Source organism: Nicotiana tabacum, chromosome 6 (assembly GCF_000715075.1).
Source record: "Nicotiana tabacum cultivar K326 chromosome 6, ASM71507v2, whole genome shotgun sequence".
Classification (NCBI taxonomy): Eukaryota; Viridiplantae; Streptophyta; class Magnoliopsida; order Solanales; family Solanaceae; genus Nicotiana; species Nicotiana tabacum.
The window spans coordinates 207,057,018-207,065,080 of record NC_134085.1 but is presented as its reverse complement, the minus strand read 5'-3'; positions in this window follow the sequence as shown (position 1 = coordinate 207,065,080).

The following is an 8,063-nucleotide window of genomic DNA, read 5'->3' as shown; positions in this document are numbered from 1 at the left end:
TGGAGCATTGTATTTGACAGATGCGGAAGGAAAATGTGTAGAAATGACCATCAATTCCGATGCGGTCAAGAGATATTATGTATGATTTTTTTTTATTTTCTGAATGTATCTGTTCGTATTTGGCATATCTTAAAGATTGAAATGATGAAGGCATTTTGTTCTGTTATTCAAACACTCCTATCCCTTGTTATCCCCGTCGAGCCTCACTTATTTTTCATACACCTCTTTCGGAATCAGCGGCACTATCAGAGAACACAAGTGCCGAACATAAAGAAAAGAAGGAAAGAAAAGAAAAAAAAAAGAAGAAAAGAAAAAGAAAAAGAAAAGAAGAAAAAGAAAAGAAAGAAAAGTGAAGAAAAAAAAAGGAAAGAAGAGAAGTAGTCTCTATGAAGTGAACTACGTTTGACTTGATCCCGAAAGGGTACGTAGGCAGCCTTACTCTGAGGTTCAGTCATACCAAATAGAAATCCAAAAATCCCCAAGCAAGAAACTGGGGCAGAAGTGGTGATTGTTATGAAAGTTGGATTCCGAAAGTTGTAATTTGAACCCATTTGAATTGTTTTGAGCCTTTTATACCTTTCTTTCTAGCTCAATCCAAAAGCCTACATTACGGTCCAAAGAAAGACCTTATGATCAGTTTTGAGAAATGCCAAGATGAACAGGTAGGAATAACCCACGACAGGGGCAACACTCTGGTTCGAGCAAGAAGAACAAAAATAAATGAGAGAGTCTTATGGGTGAAAACCCTCACGGGCACCGTAAGGCGACAAGAGCTGAGAGAAAAATAAATGAGAGAGTCTTGTTGGTGAAAACCTTTACGGGCACCTCAAGGCGAAGGTGAGATAAGAAATGGAAAACTGAAAAAGGTCTGTTGATAGAAACCGTTTCGCGGTACCGCAGGGAAACAAGCTTAAGGTCTGGATAAATCAAACAAGTGATGGAAGTTCTGGGCAATGAGGTACGGCAATTGAGAGTTGTTTGGTTGGACAGATTGGGCTGATTAATCCAAAATGCATGTCATAACCATTGATACTAGTTTTCTCGCTCAGATAAGTTTCTTTTCCTTCTCTTTTCAAACAGTCATCTGGTTTTGGATTCTTCTTATCCTTAACTCAAGAATCATTGCATTTCATTTTCTTTTGAGGGTTTTATCTAGATGAGATGTTTCAGTGCCAATTTTGTTCAATGCAAGCAGAAAGGACTTCAAAATTCACTACCAGCTTCTAGAATTGTAAAGCACAACGTGGTCAGAGCATGTCAAAAACAACTTGATGTCAAGTGGAATACAGGGAATTAACGGAAGTTTCATCGGTGAAATGATTGGGGAATGTCGTGGGAAAGGCGAAAGCTCAAACAAAAAGGTCAGAAAAGTGAAATAACAGCAGGGGTGTAAAACATTTAGGTCGCCAGAGGTTGGGAAATTTAAAAGTTGGTCAGAAAGTCAAGCGGTTCAGGGTCAGTGCGTGGAAATTAGTCAACACAAATCAAGGCAGTGGAAGGATTTTTCAGCAAGAATGCCATCAACTAACCACAGTTTTAAACTGACAAAATTTTCTTTGATTGAGCAGGGGAAGAAAAGTTAGTTGTTGAAGAGGAATTCTCCAGGAGGGAAAAACAAGCACTAATCAGGTTTGACCGAAAAGTACGGTTTGATTAAATACAAGATAATCATAAATAGCATAGGGGAATATAATTTGGTTGCAAAGTTCACATGTTTAGGATAAATGCAAGTTGTCAGGAGTCCGCCTGGAGAACAGAGACATACTTTTCAAGTTTGATGTTAGGAGTCCGCCTGGAGAATAGAGACATTCAAATTTCAAATTTAGCAATCAGGAGTCCGCCTGGAGAACAGAGACATACTTTTCAAGTTTGATGTCAGGAGTCCGCCTGAAGAATGGAGTCATACAGTTTAAATTTTAAAAGTCAGGAGTCCGCCTGGAGAATAGAGATATTCAATTTTCAAATTTAGCAATCAGGAGTCCGCCTGGAGAACAGAGACATACTTTTCAAGTTTGATGTCAGGAGTCCGCCTGAAAAACAGAGACATACAGTTTAAATTTTAAAAGTCAGGAGTCCGCCTGGAGAATAGAGACATTCAAATTTCAAATTTAGCAATCAGGAGTCCGCCTGGAGAACAGAGACATACTTTTCAAGTTTGATGTCAGGAGTCCGCCTGGAGAACAGAGACATACATTTCAAGCGTTGAAGTTGGAAGCCCGCCCAGATAACAGAGACATACTTTTCAAGTTTGATGTCAGGAGTCCGCCTGAAGAATGGAGTCATACAGTTTAAATTTTAAAAGTCAGGAGTCCGCCTGGAGAATAGAGACATTCAAATTTCAAATTTAGCAATCAGGAGTCCGCCTGGAGAACAGAGACATACTTTTCAAGTTTGATGTCAGGAGTCCGCCTGAAGAACGGAGACATACAGTTTAAATTTTAAAAGTCAGGAGTCCACCTGGAGAATAGAGACATTCAAATTTCAAATTTAGCAATCAGGAGTCCGCCTGGAGAACAGAGATATACTTTTCAAGTTTGATGTCAGGAGTCCACCTGAAGAACGGAGACATACAGTTTAAATTTTAAAAGTCAGGAGTCCGCCTGGAGAATAGAGACATTCAATTTCAAATTTAACAATCAGGAGCCCACCTGGAGAATAAGGGAATACAATTCAAATTCTAAGTAGTCAGGAGCCCCCCTGAAGAATAGAATGACGATTTATTGGTTGAAATCTCGCCAACCTAAAGAAAGGAGTGGCATTTTTAAAGTTGTTGTTGAAGTTGGGAGCCCGCCCATAAAACAGAGGCATACATTCAGTCTTTTCATTTCAAGTATTGAAGTTGGGAGCCCGCCCATAGAACGGAGGCATACATTTCAGCCGTTTCATTCCAAGCGTTGAAGTTGGGAGCCCGCCCATAGAACAGAGGCATACATTTCAGCCTTTTCATTCCAAGCGTTGAAGTTGGGAGCCCGCCCATAGAACAGAGGCATACATTTCAGCCTTTTCATTTCAAGTGTTGAAGTTAGGAGCCCGCCCATAGAACAGAGGCATACATTTCAGCCTTTTCATTCCAAGCGTTGAAGTTGGGAGCCCGCCCATAGAACAGAGGCATACATTTCAGCCTTTTCATTCCAAGCATTGAAGTTGGGAGCCTGCCCAGATAACAGAGGCATACATTTCAGTCTTTAATTTTCAAATATTGAAATTGGGAGCCCGCCCATATAACAGAGGAATACATTCAACATTAATTTTCAAGTATTGAAGTTGGGAGCCCGACCATACAACAGAGACATACATTTCAAGATCAAGTCAGAGGACAATAAAACAGAGGGTTACAATAGGAATCCCCAGCAGGAAACAATAAAATTCCCCGGCACCGGAAAACAGAAGGTTGCAACAAGAGGTCACAGTACAAACTCAAGTACATGTGTCAAAAGAAGAAAAGCACCGGAAGAAATGCATGCAGACAAGAAAGCAAGGCAACAAGAACAAATTGCAGTCTAGCCTCTGCGCTGCCTTCTGTTTCATCAACCTCGTCCCGGCGCCGCCTGCTGCCTCGTCCAGTCCCCTCCCCCCCCCGTTGCTGCGTCTTCACGATTCCAACAGAACCAGTCGACCAAACGACCACAATCCCATCCAAACACCCAGCTCCACCATACCGATGAACAGTTCGTCGACCACTGCTCTGACACGTCGCTACAGCTACCCGTGTCCAGCTGTGACGAGCAGCCATGGCTGCTCCAAACAGATGTCGTTGCTCCAGCTTCGGCGTGGACATGGCTACCATTGCATCGCCTCAATGTCGAGCAGCTGTCCGTCGACCTCCCCGTCGGTTTGTCGCCGCTGTTTCTCCTTTTCCTCCATTGATGCTGCATCGAACCTCCATTGCTACTGCTTCGACGTTGCTTCAGTCAACTTCTTAAATTCGAGTTCGTCGTTGGTTAGTCGTTCGTCGTTTTAGTCCGGTTAGTAGTTTTTGAATTTTATTTTGTCCGTAATTCGTTTTGATATTTCTCGAATCTAAAATCGATAGATATTTGATTTTTGGTTTTGTTCATGTATTTTGATTGAATTAATTTTCAGATTTCAAATGGAAAGTTAATTAGTGGCTTTTCATGTTTATTTCATGTTTGTTTTATTGTTTAGGTAAGAATTTGTTAGTTTGATGTTTGTTAGATTCAAATTGAAATTTAATTAACTGTTTCTTCAATTTGTTTCATGTGTTTATGTATTGTTAGAAATTGTTAATATTGTTAAGTTCAAGCTTAAGTTCATAATTGTTTCTTCGTTGATCTTGTTATTTGTCTAAAAAAAATTTAGTTGTGTTAAAGGAAATATATTGATTTAATCGTTTGAATCCGTCATGCTTGTTGTTTAATATAGATTTCATTCATGTTCATACTTTGTTTGTTTGATCTTGAATCCGAAATTTGTATAGCTTGATTTCTTGTTTACCATTTATGATTATTTCTTGAAATTGTCTCATAATCTTGTTTAAAGTTTAATATAGGAATTGTTTGTTGTAATGTTGTTAGAGTTAATTTTAAGTTCAATATTATTGAATTTAGAAATCTAAATATGCTTGTTTGATTGTTGTTGTTGTTGAATCCGAAAATAGGTTTGTTGTTGCTAAAAATATTGTTCAAACAAATTTTAGTTGTTCTTTGTTGTTCAATTTGTGTTCATGTGATATTGTTGTTATGATGTTCATCCGTGTTCATATTGTTGTTTGAATTTATATAAAAATTGTTCATATTGGCTATATTTTGGTTGAGTGTGATTAATTGATGTGTTATAGCTGATGGGTAGTTTGGTAATTTGCAGTACGTTCAGGGGTAGTTTGGTAATTTCAGTAAGGTCGGAGGGGTAGTTTAGGAATTGTACATTTTGTAATTTTTTTATGTGAAGCATGGGGGACAAAATGAAATGGGGTGGGTTGTGATATAGTTGTTTAATATAAAGGGGGGGACAAGATAAAATTTAGTGGGGAGGAATCTTGTATTTGTTTAGTGAAAGCATGAGGGACAAAATATAATGGGGTGGGGTTGATATATTTATTTAATGTAATAGGGATGAGTGGGAAGATAATGGGTTTGGTAGGAGAAAATGAGTTAATTTTAATTGATTAAAAGATTTATAGGATGGGATATATATATAGAAGTCTTGAATACAGATAGGGGAGGATACAGAAGAGAAAGAATGAATCTGAACAGAAAGAAAATAAGAGAGAAAAAAAAGGCTGAACATTTAAGAGAGAAAATTACGAAAAAATATTTAAACTTTCAAAAAAAAAAACTAAAAAAAATATCTTTTGCTTTCTTTCATTGTTTGAAATCAGAATTAATTGTTTTTCATCAAAGCTTGAAGCTTTTGTTTTGAGATTAATACTCCACCGGTTTGCAAACTCTGTTCCTGGGTTGTTACTGCTATTGGACTTTTGTTGCTGTGCTGTATTGTTATTACTGCGTGGCTGACTTTCTTCTTCTTATATTGGAAATACCAGGTACACAACTATAATTTTGGCATTTTGTAAGCTGAAATGAAGAACGGAATGTTAAATTTTTAATTTAGTTTTAATTTTTTTTTGTATTGTATTTAGATTATTCATGTATTATTATTCTGTCAATCACTGTCATTTGGCATAATTAGACATGTTATAGCGATATATTAAATAACGCCTTAACCGGATTATTAGGAAATATATTCAAGACGGATTACTAATTAAAACTGTTTAATAATCAAAATAGAAGAAATAACGTAAAAATGGCGTTATTGAATCAGTTTGGCAAAAATTGATTAATTCCTTATTCATAAGGTTTTTGTCAACATTAAGTTAATCAGAATCATGTAGTTAATTTCAGTTAAAACATGAATTAGTTTGCAAATCAAGTATTAGGACATGATGTGAATTAAAACAAAGTTAGTTAAGTTTAAATTGTTTAACTTTTATAAATATGGTTTAGTAATCAAGTTTTTTTTTTAATTTTCAGTATTTGTAAATAATTAATTTCAATAAGCTTAAGTCATACTAACAATATGTTTTAATCCAACTATGGGATAATTAGTTTTTTTTTTACTTTTTGGGCAATTCCATGTTGTTCGTAATTATCATTTTAGTAATATTACTTTCCATTAATATTTGTTTTGAATTAGTAATTAATATGTTATTTTTAAGTATGTAGAGATTGACTTCATAATTATGGACAAACTTAGTAATAATAAAGATGTAGTCATTAAAGGGTATTCATAAAATAAGGGAGGATCTCGCTAACAAATAAATAAATATAAATAATACAAAAAATTGCAGTCCTCCAATCTTATTTATTTATTTTTTTTATATAAGAAAATACCTAGATTTCAAGATGGGCGATTTAGTAAAATTCACGGTCTTACCTAATAATATCATAACGCGTAGTATTTTGGCGCATATTTAATAAGGTTATTTTCTTGAATACGGGTGTACATTTATGTAACCCAAATCACGATCTTGACGAAGTCAAAATGCATCAACAAATCACGCGTGCACTGGTTGTGGCGTGGCTCGAGATGCGTTTTCACGACGTTGCAATTTTGTATAAAATAAATAATGATAAAAGCGGTTTTTAAAAGTTAAATTTGCACATAAGTTTATAATACATATTATATCAGATAGTCAAGCCAAATATAACAGTTGAGCGACCGTGCTAGAACCACGGAACTCGGGAATGCCTAACACCTTCTCCCGGGTTAACAGAATTCCTTATCCAGATTTCTAGTTCGCAGACTGTAATACAAAGTCATTCTTTTCCTCGATTCGGGATTAAAATTGGTGACTTGGGACACCCTAAATCTCCCAAGTGGCGACTCTGAAATAAATAAACAAATCCCGTTTCGACTGTCCTTTAATTGGAAAAAACTCCTTGTACCCTCGCGGGGCGGAAAAAGGAGGTGTGACAGGTTGGATGTTCGGATATAGGGCTGATGCCTTTCTCGATTGAAACGTGGTAGTTGATCCCTTCGTCCGTCGTTACGTCGATCTCTCCTTGTCTCGGTCTGGACTGATGTTAATCGCTGAAGCGGACCGTTCAGGTCATCCTCGTCTGCCCTCACCTCGACGCAATAGGCGTTGTGGATCTCTTCCCATGTGGTAGGGGCTACTTCATGAGTCTATTGAGTAGTTTTTTGGTTGCTTTTGATCCATTCCTGTTTAACCCATTTTGAAAGGCTGCTACTGCCATCCCTTCTGACACGTTCGGTAAACTCATCCTTACTCTATTGAATCGGGCTAGGAACCCTCGCCTGTCATTTGCCTGACGACAAAGATATCATTAACCCTAGCCTCGGCCTTCTTCGCTCCCACGTGAGCGGTGGCGAATTTATCCGCCATCTCTTCGAACGTCGATATCGATCGTGATGGTAGTTGGAAGTACCATGTCAATGCTCCCCCCGTCAAAGCCTCACCGAACTTTTTTAGCAGCACAGCGGTACCTATTCTTTTGATAGATCATTGCCCTTTACTGCGGTAACATAATGATTAAGTGATCCTCTGGGTCCGTGGTCCCGTCGTATATTTTCAAGTATGGCGGCATTTTGAAGGTCTTTGGAATAGAATGGGGAGCTGCTCCTTCACTGTATGGTTGTTCGACGAATCGGCTCACATCGCGTTTTGGTAATAACTTCGGAGCGCCTGGTATTTTGTCAACCCTCTCCTGATGTTCCTTCATCTGGTCGCGAAGTGTTTTGTTCTCATTTTCCATCTCTTCCATTTTCTTTAAGATGTTCATAAGTGCATCGTCACCTGCATTAGTAGCAGTGCGGGTGTTACCTATTCGTGTAGCGCTTGGCTCATCGACGGCAGCTGCGATTTCTGTAGGTGGCACGTCTTCGACGCCTCCTGGAGCGGGCATGTTGCTCAAGGCACTTGTTACCATTCTTCCAGTAGCCTTTTGATTGCTGGTGGTGCTTCTCTTGCCGCGGATATTGAGGCTCCCTTTTCGCGCAAGATCGTTAGATTCCCGTGTGGAAGAGGTGAGATCTCCCCCTCCGGTGTAGCACTTGGTGTTGCATTCTCATTGTCTTCTCCA